The sequence below is a fragment of the Euprymna scolopes genome, chromosome 1 (genome assembly GCF_053919585.1).
Source record: "Euprymna scolopes isolate OS-2025 chromosome 1, ASM5391958v1, whole genome shotgun sequence".
NCBI lineage: Eukaryota > Metazoa > Mollusca > Cephalopoda > Sepiida > Sepiolidae > Euprymna > Euprymna scolopes.
Window position 1 is genome coordinate 39,323,280 of NC_136482.1, and position 19,153 is coordinate 39,342,432.

At 32.9% G+C, this 19,153-nt stretch overlaps 1 protein-coding gene across 3 annotated transcripts in view; it reads left to right on the plus strand.

Annotated features, from left to right (window-relative positions):
- LOC145293851 (uncharacterized) overlaps positions 1 to 19,153 on the plus strand; it is a 3,143,230-nt gene that overhangs the window by 1,110,982 nt on the left and 2,013,095 nt on the right. For all 3 annotated transcript variants that reach the window (XM_080140773.1, XM_080140596.1, XM_080140684.1), the window contains one exon: positions 257 to 304. The gene's annotated coding sequence lies outside the window, so the exon portion shown is untranslated. The remainder of the gene's footprint in view (positions 1 to 256; positions 305 to 19,153) is intronic.

Below are 19,153 nucleotides of genomic sequence, written 5' to 3' on the forward strand. Positions count from 1 at the left end.
ATTGTCGTCGAACAATAGTTGATGCTTGATTTACATCCCACTTTGTTGAAGGTTTCATATAAAAGGTCCGTATTACTTAAGAGGACTTCAATTGGAGAAATCCAATATATTGATGATATTATATGAGTAAGACAAACAGATTAAAGCTTAACAACTGGGCGTGATCTTAATTTGGTCATTAAATGCATTCCTGTCCCGTATTGATTACACTTTAAAAATGATAGTTTTAAATTAAACGTTATTTGTCTACTTTCAGTGATGTTCAATTATAAGTTCTGAATCTACGAATACATTAATGAGTGAGGTAAGTGGTTTTTCATCCTTTTCAGTCGCATACAAGATCACACACTCACACACCCACACACACGCACACATGTACACTTACACACACATATGTATGTATATATATATATATAAATATATATATATATATATATATATATATATATATATATATATATATATATATACACTTGTGCCCGATATTATTCATACCCCTCGGATCTTTGAGATTTCTATAAGAATATTGCTCAAACCAGAAGGTAGACAATATTAAAGGGATTTCAAACAATAAATCAAGCATAAGCATTTAATTTAAACTCAACAAATAAATAAATTATGCAAGTTTGAAACATTATACAAAGAAAAACAATAATGGAACTAGTTCAAAATTATTCATACCTCTCTTACTAATAGTCAATAGCATGCCATTTATTCTTAATAACTGCCTGTAACCGTTTGGGATATTTATCAACAAGGTTTTTACAAGCATCAACACTGATTTTTGACCATTCTTCAATGCAGTAGTTCTCCAAATCCCTCAAATTTCTAGGTTTCCGCTTTTTAACCTCAGTTTTCAATATGTGCCAGAGGTTTTCGATAGGGTTCAGGTCGGGACTCTGGCTAGGCCATTCCAAAACATTAATTTGATTATCCTCAAACCATTTCTTGACTATTTTGGCAGTATGTTTTGGATCATTATCCTGTTGAAGGACCCAGTTTGGTCCTAAATGGAGCTTCTCCTTATCCTGTCTAATGTTTTTCTGGAGTATCTCCAAATATTGCTCCTTCTTCATGGTTCCATCTATCTTGACCAAACTACCTGGACCACTAGCCGAAAAGGAGCCCCAAAACATTAGGCTACCACCACCATGTTTCACCGTGGGTATGGTGTTCTTTGGGTTGTAAGCTTCTCCTTTCTTCCTCCAAACGTAAGAAGAATCCATATGGCCAAACAATTCAATTTTTGTTTCGTCAGTCCACAAAATACTTGAGAAAACGGACTCTGGAGAATTCACATGGGTCCTAGCAAACTTTAGACGTGCTGCAAGGTGTTTTCCGGTGTGCAATGGAGTCCTTCTTGGTCTTCTTCCTTTCAGACCATTTTCATGCAGAGTCCTTTGCAATGTTTGCCTTGATATTTTTATGCCAGAAGACTCCAGATTTTCTAAAATGTCCTTAGTAGTGGTGGTTGGATTTGCATTAACACTTCTTACAATATTCCTGGTGGCTCTAGCAGACAGTTTCCTTTTCCTTCCTCTACCAATCAAGTTGTTTGTTGTGTGGTGGCTCTGGACTTTTTTGATGATGCTCTGTACTGTTGCTGTAGGGACCTCAAATTTCTTGGAAATTGACTTGTAACCTAAACCATCCTTATGTGAATTCACAATTTTAGTCCTAAGATCATTACTAAGCTCTTTTTTCTTCCCCATTCTAATAATTTTTATTCTTTTATTGGTTTTCAGTTGATATCATTTTAATTTCTGAAAAATGCAAAAAACGAAATGAAATTAATCAAAGGTTGTATAAAAGCATTCAAAATAAGAATCAAACAGGAAACAAACAGTCAGAAACTCGATTAATACTGAAAAAATAAGGGGGTATGATTATTTTTGAACATTGCAGATTTTATAAATAGCTGTATATTTCTTTTATTACAAGTATCCCGAGATTTTAAAATGACGAAAATGATCAGAAGAGGTTTATTAAGAATATGTATCAATATGGACGTAAACAATAAATTCTTACAAAAGTTACACCTAATAAACTCAATTTTCAAGGGGGGTATGAATAATATCGGGCACAAGTGTATATATTAGCATGCGTACCCAGCATTACCTGGGTGGACATGAAGTTCCGTTTGGAACACACCTGCTATAATAATCATTTTCATTATGGGCAACATGGATACACTCACGACAATTCCAACAATAAAATAATGAATACAAACATGTAAATGTAATCGCCCCCAAAAAGAAGAAGAACCTGATGTCCTCTCCATCAGATATTTCGGCAGAATAGATAAAAATAGAGGACATTATTTCCGGGATATTGAACATTGTAAAGCACCCCCTAAAAATAAATTATTAAACATAAATCATTGCAACTTTTCTTTCAATAAAAAATAGCAGTGAATACCCGTATGATCGCAAAAAAAAAAAAAAATAGCCAAGTGATCTACCGAAACTTAATTCCAAAATCAATTAAATTAAATTTTTCGTCATTTTATGTTACTAATGTAATCTTCCTCCCTCCAAAGTAATAAAAATGTTTTTTTTCATATTTCGGGGACTCATTTTGTTTATAAAATTGTTAGGTGAATGTACAGAATGGTGTCATAAAATGTAATTAAACTTATCACTTTTTCATGTTTTAAATTTGATTCCCGCCCCCACCACAAAAATTAAGTTTGGCGATCGAGGGGGCCGAGCAAAACATGACAAATATATTTGTCATGTTTTGCCCCGCATCCTCGATCGCCAAACTTGAAAATAGGCTAGAGATGACAAATCTCTTTGAAGCGTAGTGGCCGAAAGTGGGTGCTAATTTTACGTTACATTTAGATAGAAAAGTGATTCCCGGTTTGAAAATGTTAATTTTCTTTTTTTTTTTTTTTTTTTCAAAATTTCTTCTTTCATATTATTTATAAAGCATGTTTAAACATATTAGTCCCCCAAAAGTAGGTTCTAATTGTTTTTTTAGGAGTTAAACGACGGTGGGTGGTGTTGTAAAACATAATCTTTTTTTAAAATTGGAAATGTAAGTTTGTAATCCATGAGCTTAACGTGAAAAAAAGAAAGAAAATCCAGAGTGGGGGCAGTAGATCTTTATTTTTTTATGTATTAAACGATGCTGGGCCACATCGTAAAAATACCGATTTCTGTATAGTTGTGCAAAGAATGATAACAACAAACAAATGAAACGTTCGGAAGATTTTTAGGGCCAAATAACTCTAATCTTATTTTAAATGCGATGTTGGAAGAATAATTCCAAATAAATTGAATATGTTATCAATATAATTATTGTTTAAAATTTGTTAAATAACAATTTTAAAAAGAACACTTAAAACAATACTCTCGCTAGAAATAGTAATTAACATACCGCTATTTACTAAATTCGATGTAGTCAATGTCATATGCTCATGGCATAATCTCCTAATTTTATGTACTTTGCAAGAATGAACTATAGATACAAATAAATAAAGGAGTATAATAAGGAACGTTTGTATATATTAATCAAATTGTAAACAAACAAACAGGCATGATACGAATATATATATATATATATTATTGATCATACAAACACCATTAGTAACACATAGGCGTGCTGAAATCTCAATTCAGAGAAACCATCTCATCCGAGTAAAAAGAATAATATTGAAGTAAAAATAAACATTTCACATTGTATATCTAAAAGTAGCGTGGATGTTAATTAAACTCTGGAAAAAATGATATGGGATAAAAAGTGAATGGCGAGTATGGAAAATGCATTCCAAACTGGGAAGAATATCTCAGCGAGGTGTTATTACTATAATTTAGTATACGTGTGTAATTATATTTACTTTTATCTTAGGTAGTCATAACTCTTGCTAAATGTAATTGTATTACATACTATCAAGGCTGTCTCTAATTAATGCTTAAAACATTATATATATATATATATATATATATATATATATATATATATACAGAACTACTTTCATCTATATAAACATTTATTCATGAGTATTATTCTGTCTTTAGAACCGATAATAATGATGATAATTTTTCGGGAGGATAATACTATATGTTAGTAACTTATAGATTTATCAACTTGTTCCTTTTATTAAATTTTATTTGTCCCTTCCTCTGCACTATAGTATATAATATATTTCATAATGTTCTATATAGTCTTATGAACATATATAGTATGTTAATGTGTGCACGTTAACAAATACATCTTAGTACAGCTGCTGTCATATCTGCAAGCTAGTAGGTTCATATAAAAATCTGAAGTCAATAACGTTTTATTGTTATTTAAAGATATATATGGACATCAACAATGTGCTTGGCTCCATCGTATGTTTTATTATTACAATTATCGCAGACATATCAATATTTTTTTTTAAAATGTAACCAATATTTCAGTATGGAAATGTGCCTTTAAAGCTTAAAAGGAAATGCTTCCCAACACCCTGGACACCCTCGTCCCTATGCCCCTGTATTTGACACTTTAGATCCTCGACCATGTCCTTTTCAGTACAGCCCAATAAGTCTCCTCTGTATCATGAGAAATGGTTGGAATCTGTTTTAAATCAGAAAGTAGTCATCTTCCTCAGAAAAATTATCCGTGTTAGTGACATGCAATATATAATTTCCGTTCTGCTAAATCTACATCAGATGTGCTGACGTTTATATCTCATAGATTTAGCGAATCTCTCGACAAAACTATCAAAAACAATCGCTCCTTATATATCAAAGTCATATGAGGGCGCATGACATAATGGTTTGCTCAATAAAATCTGCAGCTACTGTATTGCTAAAATATCTTCTCAAGTAATCAATCATTTCTCTCTTATAGGTTTATATCAGTAGTGATTGATTGAAAGAAATCTAAACCTCGCAGTGTTAATGCTAGACTTCATCCTGTGCTAAACTCTCTGTCTAATCTACATCTATCATCTCCCAAAAACAATACATAGACTATTTCTGCTGATGACACTACCATCTATGACAACACTTCAAAGCGTGGGAATATCAAAATTATATGTAATTCACTCTCCTCTGATCTTGAGCCAGATGTACAATGCGGAAAATGTTGTTTATTAATCTTAATACATCTAAAAACAGGCTTCTATCTTTACATCATCAACGTTGTGATCCCTGTTTGGTATCACCAGATATCAAGTGCTTTTGCATGGGGAAGAATCCCTGTTTTAGCAAGCTTCTCTGCCTGATATTAACCCCCGATGATTTGTCGAAGTAACTGGAAAAATGGTGGGATAAATTATACGGATCTAGTAGATATCTCACTACTGATGCAATTAACTACCCCTATAAGTACAAAGAACGGGTAATGATCTTGTATTGTTTTCACATCTAGGCAGGATATGCATGAAGCACATTCTCCCGCCTTGAAAGAGCTTTAAATAGGCTTCGTATACTAGTGTGACATTATGTTGTAAGTGCCACTTCGTGCTCATATATATATATATATATATATATATATATATATATATATATATATATATATATATATTACAATATGCCACCTGCCCAGCCAGAACACAACAGTATGAGGTCATCTTCGAGAAAAAACACACTGAGGAAAAAAAAACACACCTACTTCCAGGTAACATTAATCCTTTGAAGAAAACTTTTCAAGGAAGTATACAAATAGTGTTATATGATTTGATCACTCAAGTGATCAACCAATCGTGTTATAATTTGTTGTCGTTTACCAATATTATATTTCTAGCATAGTTAAAAGTTGTTAAAAGTTGGTGCCGAAAGACTCAAGAAGAGACCGATGACAGCCAGAAATATTTGACACCATCTCGGCCTTTTAATGTTTTTAATACACCAGGGTCTTTGACCTTCACCCCCCCCCGTTCTACAGCATATGTTCTAGATGACCTACATTTAGCTTTTGTTTTTTGCGTCACCCTGTATGCCTATCGTTTGATATAACGTTTCCTACACCCTGGGGTTGGTTTGCTTAACAAAGTAACTCTCACCCAATTAACAATAGTCTCATACTGAATGCTATCCCATGGCGTTTCCAGATTACGCTTCACTGGTTAACGTATAGCGTTCAACAAGTAACGCAAATGTTCTCTTCCATGTAACTCGTTCTCCCAGAAAAGACGGTGCGAACCTGTTTCTGCTTCATTAATTTTTTTCACTGCCAGTGCTGGTCTGAGCTCCAATCTATGATCCCTATTCCCCAGACGTACATGAACAAAACTCGTCTATCTAAAACAAACATTAGTGATTTCCACCAGGTTTATCTGCGCCTAAACCTAAAGGTAAATTCCATGACGAATCTTTCTTCCTTAGAACAGCACGCTTGTAGAACACTGCCCCACGGCTTATCCATTGATACAGTATAACTGTCTTCAAATCTAACGTAAACAAGTATTTATAAGCCTTTAATAAACCAATTTACAATTATTTTGTCAATTAATAACTATTATATCGATTGTGTACTATTGACTAGTGTACACTCATTACTCCTATTGTTTGAATTAGACTCTAGTCTTGACAAATGGTGATCCATTTGTAAATAAAAGTTCACTTACCTTTCTTTTGCTAATATTGAGTTTTATTTTATCGCAGTACAAACAAATACAGTCCTGGTCAAAATCATAAGACCAATTAAGAAAGTAAGCGTTTACGCATATCATCAAATTTTTAATCAAAGAAATGGTTGAAACCATTGCCAAACGGAAAATATGATGGACACAAATGAAATCTGCTCCAATCGAAACCTTAACCCTGATATAATAATGTTCTACCCCCCTGTAGTAATACTAATAATAATGTAATTTACAAATTTGAATGTAGTTGCAGTGCCAACAGTGTGGGTCGAACAACATTAAGATTGGATGGAAGAGTCCAACAACGCGTACCAACATCAGAAACGAGGCGTATCAACAGACGTAATTACCAATACGTTCGGATCTTCAATTAATGACCACCTTATTAAAAAAACCCGGCTTGTGCAGCGACCGTTAGCACGAATTATTTTACAATCTTAACTCGTGCTCAATCATTATTTTTGTTCTTGGAGACTATTCACATGATATCGATTCCCATTCGTATCTTTCCTCCTTTTTTCACTCAAATCCCTCGATACAACTTTGATAAAGCGAGGGAACAACCGGTCAGCTTACTTCCCCATTTTCATTTTCCCCATTTTATTCTCTTCACCCCGTTAATTTTATTTTAAACGTGGATTTTATTTTTACAATTTAATCATGAATGTTCGTCTTCCCTTCATGATTGCATTATATACTTTTTTGACCTCTCAAAAAATCATGAAGTGTCTGCGGGTTTTATTTATATAGGAAAATCGCGCAAATCACTATTTGTTTACGCAAACCACTTTTTGTTTATGTATGCAGATAAGTACTTTTCCTTTCCTTACTTTTTTATCACCGTTTCGCACATTTTAAACCCGTTTTCTCATTTTGATTCGAAATGTAGTTCATGCTTTTTAATGTTCAAAATAAGAGTTCATTTCTGTGTACGTACTAGCAAAAATATTTCAGCGACAACATTGATTCTTTGTGATTTAAAAAAAAAAGTATTCACTTGCGGTCTCATAGTCTTTGGTTCTCGGTATTTATTAAGATATACGCTTCAGCAAAAGTGCTTTCCGTGCCGTTACTTTGTTTTTTCCGCGTTTTCGTCAATTGCTTACAATGAGAAACCATTATCATTTTACTAGTACATTCACCCAATTGTTAGTTCCAAGCGTATAAGCTTTATTATATTGAGTGTAATATATAGTATTTATAGATAATCACATACAATGAGATGAATAGCTTCTTATTTGCCGTAGTCAGTCCACACCTTACATCCCTATAAAAGAAGATGCTTATCCGAAAAGCGAGCTATATCACGTGATGACCGTTTTGTTTTGAAAAAAGGATTGCTGAAGTTTATTTTAAACAAAGTGAATTCTTATTTGTAGCGAAGACGAATGTGTTTTAGCAGATAACTTGTGAATTTGAAATTAATTGCTTTCTTTTCTATATGCAAATGCTAATATTATATGTATTTCAGTTTTTTTTTATATCGCTATTTCATTGTTTTAGTAATTGTAAATCTATGCATTTACAGTTGGAGAGCGGAATCTATCATCATCCCGTCCCTTCAGCACATTTATTGGACGAATATTGTTATTTTTTTAATGGAGAGTAGATAATGCATTGTAGATGCGTTATCGCTAATTTTCACTTCTCCTTATTTGTTCTTTCACTCCTCACTTCTAAGGAATGTTTTTTTTTCTGACAAAGGGCTAATAAAAGCTGTTTACAAGGTCGTAATATTGCGTGAATAGTAGCCTGAAATGTCGGTATTGTTTTTTTTCTATGTCTATTCTTGTGGTAATATCACTAGTAAAGCAGCTGGATGTAAACGTGCTATATGTGCTGACGTTAGCCGCCTGATAGTGAAGGACTCCAACCATGGATTAACGACAGAAGAGGGTGTCCTCTCAGCAGGTGGAAAGTACAAGGGCTGCGGTATTGCCATTTAATGAATGGATTCTGGGCAATGCTGTAGCTTTTGGTGGGCATTCTTTATTACATATTAGTAGGTAATTGTTACGGCGTTACCTTTAAATGTGACACTAAAAAATATTCCTTTCTTTTTCACTCTTACTTCTTCTCTCTCTTACCCTGCTTTAACCAAGTCTGTCGGCCTGTACTTCAAATCCTAAAAATCCGACATGAAATTGTTAAAATAAAATATACGAATAAACCCGAACTACATATTCTAACGTAGACCCGCACTACCATGTGTCCTTTTCAAACATCAGGGCTCTACATTCAGAGGTTAAAACCCAACCGTAGCAGACAATACCGGACCTATTATTCCTAACCGAAACTGGAATTGAACCGACCATTTCCTTATATGAGTTTGTAATTAAATAATATGTAATTTAACACCCAAATCTGGCCCTCAAGAGCGCCATGGACATGGAATATGTGCCTACATTAAAGATGGCTTTCCATGTCATAAAGGCATCTCGAGAGAAGACCCTAATTTACCCTATATGTTCTTCCGGGTTGTGCTTGCTTACACCACTGCGTTTATATTTGCGCTAAATCGCCCCTACAATAATGGAGATAGACTCTTTAAGAGCATATCTGAGTAAATAGACCGCATCATGTCTGGTCATCCTTCGGCTAATATTCACATACGTGGGGACTTCTATGTCAACAATGTGGAATGGTTAACACACTTAAAAAAATAGATGGTAAGAGGAGGTTCTGCCTCGATTTCTCCACTGCTTATGCCCTCATTCAAATTGTTCATTGACCCAACAGTGTACACAACACTGACAGTCAGTATGCAATTATTTTATACCTCTTTCTCACAACTTCCCCTGAGCTATGTTCATCTTCTGTTCTATCTCCACTGGGATCCTACGACAACACGGTGGTATCAGTAAAGATAAATATGAAATGAAATAAGTCCTCAGACGTACCTCTCCATAGTAGAATATATCGGTACCCTATGCCTGATTGGGATAGTTTCCGCTCATTTATAACAGAACTACCTCTTCACTCAATGCATAAAAGAGATATTTCCTCGATGGTATTAGACCTGACGGAATGGTTAATTGTAGATATAGACAGATGTATACCCTTGAAAATATTCCAGGAAAAATCTAACAGCCAGCCGTTGTTCTTTCCAGATTGTGCTGCTGCTATAGCGCACAGAACTCACTTGTTTAATTGCTTCTAACGAAATACGTACTGAGAATAAAGCTGCCTTCAGAAATTCCGGTAACCAATGTAAAAGAGTAATAAAAACCGCACGAAAGTTGTATGCACATTCTGTTAAATCCAAACTAGCTGAGGAGCGGCTATGTTCCCATCAATGTTGGCAAATTGCAAACAGCGTCCTGAACAGAAGTGTGTGCTCTATCCCAACCATCATCAATGGACCTGAGGTAATCTCGTTAGCATTATACAAAGCCAGACTCTTTGCCAAGATCTTTTCAGATAATTCTACCGCATGCCCCCAAGGTCATCAACCACTCGTATGCCCTCCTGTAATAGAAAACAAGCTATGCGAGGTACATATATCTATGCATGATGTTGCCAAGCTAATCAAGAACTTTGATACCAGTAAATCAACTGGCCCTCGCAGCATTTCAATTATAGTGTTGAAAAAGCTTCAACCATAACTAGCCCCCTACTTACACACTTGTTTAAGCGTTGTCTTAAGGAAAATTGCTTCTAACACCCTGGAAGACTTTATAAGTATGCCCTGAATTTAAGAATTCAGGAAATCGGGCATCTCCCCTTTAGTAAATAACAATAAGTCTCATGGGTATCATGTGCAAGTTGCTGAACTCCGTGTTAAATAAAGTAGTAGTCAACCACCTCAGCAGAAATAACGTTGCCATGAATATGGTTTCCGTTCTGCTAGATCTACAGCAGATATGCTAACGGTTATATCTCATAGGATTAGCAAATCTCCCGACTAATACCTCCTTTCAAGGGCAGTTGCTCTTGACATATCAAAGGGCCTTGAAAGGGTATTGCATAAAATCCTACTTCACAAAATTTCAAGCTACTGTATAGCTGGAAATATCTTCTCAAGTATTAAATCATTCCTCTCTGATCAGAGTAGTGGTTGATGGGCAGAAATCGGTAGTTCTCAGTGTTTATGCTGGAGTGCCTAAGAGTTAAATTGTAGGACGCACTCTCTTCTTGATCTACATCAATGACCTCCCAAAACATATACTTAGATCAATCGTAGACATTTATGCTGACGACACTACTATCTATGTAACACATCAAAGCAATAAATTACCAAGTGCTCTCTGATTGTCTCGCCTCTGATTTGAGCACATAGGACACTAGGGAAAGCAGTGCGGTTTCTTTTAATGCATCAAAAACCAAACCTCTATCTTTACATCCTCAACGCTGTGATCCCGATCTGACATCAATGGAAATGAATGGTCCTCGTCTCAGGGAGGTTCCATGTTTCGACAAACTTCTGGGCTGGACCTCTACTCCGGATCTTAAATGGAAGACGTAATCAAATCGGTTGCATAGTTCGCTGACAAAATAGTGGAATCCTTCGACCGTACACATAGATATCTCACTCCTGATAAAATCCTATATATATATATATATATATATATATATATATATATATATATATATATATATATATATATATATATATATATATATATATATAAGAGCCAAGTACGTCCAGTTTATAAGAGCACACTCCATATGGGTCCTTGTCGACCGACACATAAGTGCAACATTACGTCGATGGAAAATAGTAAGAACGCTGTTGATATATTGATATTTATTTAATCTGTGACAATATTTCGATATTTTCTTTACGTAATATAATAGTAGAAAGTGAATTAGCCGAGCTTTAAAAATAACAGTACACGCATGATTAAATCCTCAATTTTTAAATATATCTCATACACATTAGTGAACATGGTTTCTAGCTGGCTTGGGATTACATAAATTCATATTTTGAAGTTGATGTTGCCTGATTATGTATAGCCAAGGTGCTTGTAAGATGATTGTTCGGGTTGGATGCTTGTTATTTTGGTTCCATCAGCGAATATACCAATGTTGAACAGAATTCATGAAGTGTTAAGCAATATTACTGGTCACCTCGTCTGCTCTTGCGGATTTTCCGCTGATTAAACTAAATAAGTCAAAACGCTAAGGAGTACTATTGGTTCGAAATTATATGCCGAGAATAATGAAACAGATTACAAAAGGTGTAAGTAATAATTTTTTAAAGTAAGGTTTTCGCGATTTCATTATTATAGGATCACTTCTTATGTGCAATCGTTGAAATGTTTGGCCGAGAATTTTCATTCAATTCGTAATTTTCATCCATTTCATAAGGTTATGGCCGACCCGAACAAAATATTTAGATAACACTAAAAGCGTTTCAACTGAAATTTGATAGTAAAGTGTTAAAAGACCGACATCAGAAAGAATGGAATTTGATGTAAACTTTAACCCAGTTTCCTGTTGCGCAAATATGCAAGAATCTATATATATATCAATATGCTTGTCCGTACGGTGCCCCGTCATCATCATCACAAACATTAATTAATGAAATGCGTCATCATCATCGCAAACATTAATTAATGTGAATTATCTCCCTTTATTGTTCAATCTTTATTAGTTAAAAAATCATTCACCCCTTTTATTTTCCAAAACTTCCCGAACAACAACAATATATATATATATATATATATATATATATATATATATATATATATATATATATATATATATATATATATATATTTTGTGTACAGAAAGTTGTTAGTTGAGACAGGTCATTGGTACCGTCGGTTTCAAGCCCGATAATACGGCCCGTTTAAGGTGTCCTTATCAAGCTCTCTTCAGCCAATATTCGTTGTGTCAATTTTTAATAGTATTTAAATATGTATGCCCTGTCGGTGGGCATTAGAAGATGATGAATGCCTGTAAAAGAAGCAAAATAAAACAGACAAAACATAAATAATAACTATATAAACAACGTGAACATGTGTAAATGTTACAAAATTACTCGATTTAAATAACACGAAACAGGATTGATATGCCGGAAAACTAAAACAAAACAGAACAAGACGTAAAATATGTTTTGAGTCTGTGTTACTCAGTGTATTTGCGAATTATGACTTTGGTGATTTATTTAATAATTGGCTGAAGAGAGCTTGATAAGGATACCTTAAACGGGCCTTACTATCGGGCTTGAAACCGACGGTACCAATGACCTGTCTCAACTAACAACTTTCTGTACACAAAATATAAGTACGCTCTTAAAATTTGGATTTTCCTTTTAATTGAGCACTCTGCTGGAATTCTTGTTCCAAAAAAAAACTAATCATAATTATATATATATATATATATATATATATATATATATATATATATATATATATATATATATATATATATATATATAAATTCTTGGTACAGCAAAATGGAAGGAGACATTTTAGAGGAAACATAATTTAATTTAAATACCAAAGAAACAAAAAAAAACGGGCAGGTGGAATTATTAAATTTCCTTAAGGCCTTATCGTCTGACCCTCTAAGAGGAAACGTCAGAATGATAAATCAAAAGCTAAGAATCGAATGAGGAAAGAGGGGAATTTGGTTTCAGTTGGAAGACCAGTGAGAAAAAAAAAATATATATATATATATATAATCTCACTGTTCAGGTGGTTTTAAATCAGTAAATATTTCCAACTGACGTTTCAAAATTTTTTTGCCTGTGTAGACAAAAGATTTTGAAACATCAGTTGGAAATATTTACTGATTTAAAACCACCTGAACAGTGAGATTATATTTTTTTTTCTCACTGGTCTTCCAACTGAAACCAAATTCCCCTCTTTCCTCATTCGATTCTTAGCTTTTGATTTATCATTCTGACGTTTCCTCTTAGAGGGTCAGACGATAAGGCCTTAAGGAAATTTTAATAATTCCACCTGCCCGTTTTTTTGTTTCTTTGGAATTTAAATGAAATTATGTTTACTCTGATATATAAATATATATATATATATATATATATATATATATATATATATATATATATATATATATATATGAACTGGCCATTTATGGTTCTGGATTATTTTCAAGACAATTATGCATAGAAGGTAACGTTCCACAGTTTAAATAGTATTTTACTTACATTTTTTAACGATGTTTCTGTTTATTATTGTAGTGAATACGGAACGCTTATTCTATTTTATTCAGTAATAAATATATTTTTTACATTTAACGTTACGGGTTCGTTTTTTTTTTACTGTGCCACTTTATCTTCTTTTATTTACTTTTGAGTGAACCTTACATAACAAAAAGTATGTTTCGAAATAAATGTTACAAAAGTCAAGAATGACTTTATTAAATAAATCACCAAAGTCATCATTCGCAAATACACTGAGTAACATAGACTCAAAACATATTTTACGTCTTGTTCTGTTTTGTTTTAGTTTTCCGGCATATCAATCCTGTTTCGTGTTATTTAAATCGAGTAATTTTGTAACATTTACACATGTTCACGTTGTTTATATAGTTATTATTTATGTTTTGTCTGTTTTATTTTGCTTCTTTTACAGGCATTCATCATCTTCTAATGCCCACCGATAGGGCATACATATTTAAATACTATTAAAAATTTACACAACAATTTTTTTAATATGAAATAAAACTTTTTGTTTTATTACTTACGATTTAATGTATTTAAAGAAATATTTATTTCCTATTTAAAGATTTTTAGTATATTTTATTTAACTGAAGACCTATTTATTGTTCATACATATATTTTTTCCATTATTTTTATTACATTGTTAGGTAAAGTTTCAGAATAGTTAACCCCTCCACATATTAAGAATGGCTTTCAGCATGAGTCTTACAATAGCGGTATCAAAGTCTTTATTTTTTTATTTTAAAACAAATTATAAAAAAAAAAGATACAAGACCATTAATTATTTTTTTTCATTAAATTGCTATTTAGGTGAAGGTTCAAAATAGTTAACCCTTCTCCCCATAACCGTTTTCTTATGCAGTAAAATACTGTTTCAATAATTATGGTTTAAATAAATATTTATTCCTTATTTAAAGATTTACAGTATTATTTATTTAACTGAAAAAATATTTATTGTTCATACATATATTTTCCCCTTATTTTTTTACATTATTAGGTAAAGTTTCAGAATAGTTAACCCCCTCCCCATATTAAAAATGGCTTTCAGCATGATTCTTACAATAGTGTTATCAAAGTTTATTGATTTTTCTTATTTAACAAAAAATATAAAAAAGATACAAGAACATTTTAAACATTTTTTCGTTAAATCGTTATTTAGATAAAGGTTTAGAATCGTCAAACCCTCTCCCCTTATTAAGAATGGCATTTTTATTATTTCAGCATGATGCTTACATTTTTCTTAATATAAAAAAAGATACAAGAAAATGTTAAGCTTTTTTTTTAAATTAAAATGTTAGATCAAAGTTCGGAATAACTTATTTTATAGCCAATTAGCCAGCTGTGTTAAAATGTTTTAGCATTTAATACCTAATAAGGTTTTTGCTTGAATTGTCACAAGCAGACGATATCGATTCAAAGGAGGTAATTCGTCAACAATTGTTTTAGCCGAATTTTACAGTAAAGTGTAGTGGACTGGTGAATATATTATACATATCCCCCGGTTTGTATTTATTTGCTTCCCCGCTGAGCAAATTAGGTACAAGGCCGTTTTTTAATGTTGAGAGAGAGGGATGGGGAGGGAAATGGAGACCAGCTCCCGATGGGTGGGAAATGGGAGTTTGATAGGAACTGTTGGTATGAAGGGTTGCCTCTACATTGACCAAGGTAAATATGTGGGGTTAACCCCACATATGGTCTTTGCTTGCAGTATCTGTCGGAGTAGATACTACACTTTGATATTGTCGTCCGGACCGTAAAGGGCGGGGCTCAGTGTATATACATATCCCCGAGTTATTCATTTGATAAAAGCAATATTAAATGAGCATGGTTCTTCTTGCCAGGCAATGGGTTTACCTGAACAAACAGGTGATCCTCCAATAGATAATATGACTCGAAATACAAACGGGCCTAATGTTGAATTGTTAAACAATGAACAATTAGAGGTCTTTAATACTATAATCAAGACTGTCATGGCAACTGAAAAAGAAGCCCCACTCAACAATTGCTTCTATTTAGATGCCCCAGCCGGATCAGGAAAAACCTTTTTATTCAACATGTTATATGATTACTTCACCTCCAGCAGTACTGTAACCGCGACTGCGGCATTGCTGCAATGCTACTAACTTTAGGGAAAACACTCCACAGTATATTCAAACTACCTGTACCTCTGACAAAACCAGTGTCTGTAACGTTTCTCCTGTATCAGAGCATGCTTCTTTTTTGAGAAAGGTAAAGGTATTCATCATAGACGAAGCCTCTATGATACCTAATCATGCACTGCTTTCTATAGATAAATGTTTACAAGATATAATGGGTAACGATAAAATATTTGCTGGAGAATTTATCATACTTGGAGGTGACTTCAGGCAAATTTTGGCAGTAGTGCCGCATGCATCACCTACATCTATTGTAGACACCTGTCTTAAAAGATGCCGATTGTGGCATCATTTCAGTCAATTACAACTAACACAAAACGTCAGAACTTACATAAATGAACAGGAGTTTTCTAAATGGCTCTTTAATCTTGGTAATGGTACACTAACGAGCAGTCTTAATGACGTTACTGTAGATGCCATAGATGTTCATGATGATTCGGTATGTAATGTTTTTCTAATCTCAGAAATATTTGATTGCAGCCCTCAAGAAATGGAAAATAGAATCATCATGACTCCAAAAAATACAGAATGTTTAACAGAAAATGTAGAAATTCTAAATAATCTTCCCGGAGGTATAAATACGTATTTAAGTACAGATTACATCTCCGATGATGATGCTGAACTTCAAAATTATCCTATCGAGTTCATAAATTAATTAACTCCATCTGGAATGTCACCTCACCGACTTAATGTAAAAATAGGAGCAATAGTAATGCGACTGCGAAATTTATCCATAAATCAAGGAGTTGTAATGGAACTAGGATGGAATTAAAAGACTGTCATCAAAACAGCATCATTGATATTTTAATTAATGGATCTAATAGAGGACCACAGTTATCATTCCAAGAATTAAGTTAAAGACAAGTGATACAAATGTTCCGTTTGCATTTCATCGGATACAGTATGCAATACGATTAGCATATTCACTGACCATCAATAAAGCACTAGGCCAAACTTTGGATAAGGTTGGTATATATCTTCAACAACCTGTATTTTCTCATGGTCAACTGTATGTGGCATGTTCAAGAGCTCTACCTAAGCACAGTGTGAAATTTAAGATAATGCGACTGCATAGAAATGATAATCAGGGAAGAAAGCGTAGTGTAACAGGTACTTAGAATATTATTTACAGTGAAGTGTTATGAAAATAATCAGGAACACCTATGGAATCTAAAAATTAACATGGATGTAAATATGATTTTGGAAAAAAAAAATTAAAATTGCTTTCCTTATATTTAAAATTCATAATTTGATGAAAAAGTAATGTACAGTTTGTTTAACTTTACTTAATTATATAACATTGACATAAATTTGATAGGTGCAACCTACCTCACATCATTTTGATTATCGGAAAATCCAAATTTAACTGTACTTCGTAAGAGTTACAGAAGCACTTAATTTTATATGCATGTAATACACAAGAATCTGAATATTATAACAGATTACACTGTTTTTTTATGGAAAAAAAAACTTTTGTACAGAAAATACAAAGTGTTATATTTATATTATCAGGAAGTTGCGATGCATTAATTGAAATCTATGTCAATAATTCGACTTAAAAATATTTGAGAATTTCCAAATCTTCATTGAATAAAATTCAAAATAAATAGAAAAGTCTATTGCATATGTAAAAGTTGACGGTTACTTATTTAACTTCATTAAAAGCTATCAAAGTCAACCAAGAGCTGCTCAATATTCTGGCCTAATGAATCATTTAGCAAGGAATGAAGATGGCGATTCTGGTGTACCAGTTATACTACCATCTTCATTTACAGGAAGTCCTAGGAATGTTCAACAACTGTATCAAGATGCAATGGCAGTTTTCTGTAAATATGGAAAGCCAGACCTATTCCTTATCTATACATGTAATCCTAGATGTCCTGAAATATCAAACAACTTGGGGGCATAATAATAACTTTCACAAAATCTATGTCAGCAATGTCACACAGTTTTTTTTTAAATTAACAGTCTGACTCCCCAGAACCTGCGGACTGACCACTATTCTCACTCCAAGCAGCTGATCGACGTCCTGTCACCGCCCCAATCATCACCAGCACTTCCTGGCAATATCAACAGCATCAGTTACGATCGCATTGACCTTCAATAAATGTTTAAACTGAAGTTATTTTTTCTACTTGCTTCCATACGTTCATTTTTGTTATATAACAATGAGAAATTTCTTACTGATGTTTTTTAAAGATTTTAACTACCGTGGCATTTCCACGGGTCCTGGTAGTTACTCATTAATAAAAATCCTGGAAAGAAAGGATCCGTCAAGACATACGATTCTTTCACTTTGTGATAACTATTTTTCACTTCTTGTAAGTCAGACTAATTGGTGTTTGTTTTCAATGTCTATTAAAATCAGTTTAAATCTTGACTTATATATGTATTAAAGTGTACATAAAAATTCTAAAATGACTACGTGTTCGGTTTGTATGAAGGATTGTTAATTCACAAAGAAACATTTAATCTTGCCTTTAACAATTAAAAATAAAAGCAATTGACAGGTTATCGGCCACATTTACGTAAACCGTCTAAAATAAACAATATATATATATATATATATATATATATATATATATATATATATATATATATATATGTGCGTGTGTGTGTCTGAGTGTTTGTGTGTATATATATATACATACATGTACATACACATATACATATACATATATACACATATACACATATATATACACACATATATATACACACGTATATACGCACCCACATATATATATATATATATATACACATATATACACGCATATATATATATATATATATTTAAATATATATATATGCATATATATACATATATATATATATAAATATATATATATATATATATATATATATATATATATATATATATATATATATGTATACTAACATGAAAATAAAGAATAAAAACCATACACTAATTTTCACTCCAAAATAAGTATTACAAATGTAATAACTATTATTAGTTTATTTTGATGTGATGTTTTAATGCAAGAACTTGTCATGGGTTTGCGTAGTCAACGATTATCATGTTGAGCATCTTATTTCCATGTTTGACGCAATAAATTTATATGTTCAGACAGGAGGTTCTAATATGCCATAAAGCTTGTCAATTAGGTTCATATCCGATGATTGTCTTGTCTATGCCATTTTTATTATTACCATTTTGACACAACCGATATTTTATCGAATTGGCGGAGTAAGAAATAGCCATTTCTTTCATAAATATGAAGTTCAGTTTATTCATTTTACTTGAGAATATTGATAACATGGATGCGG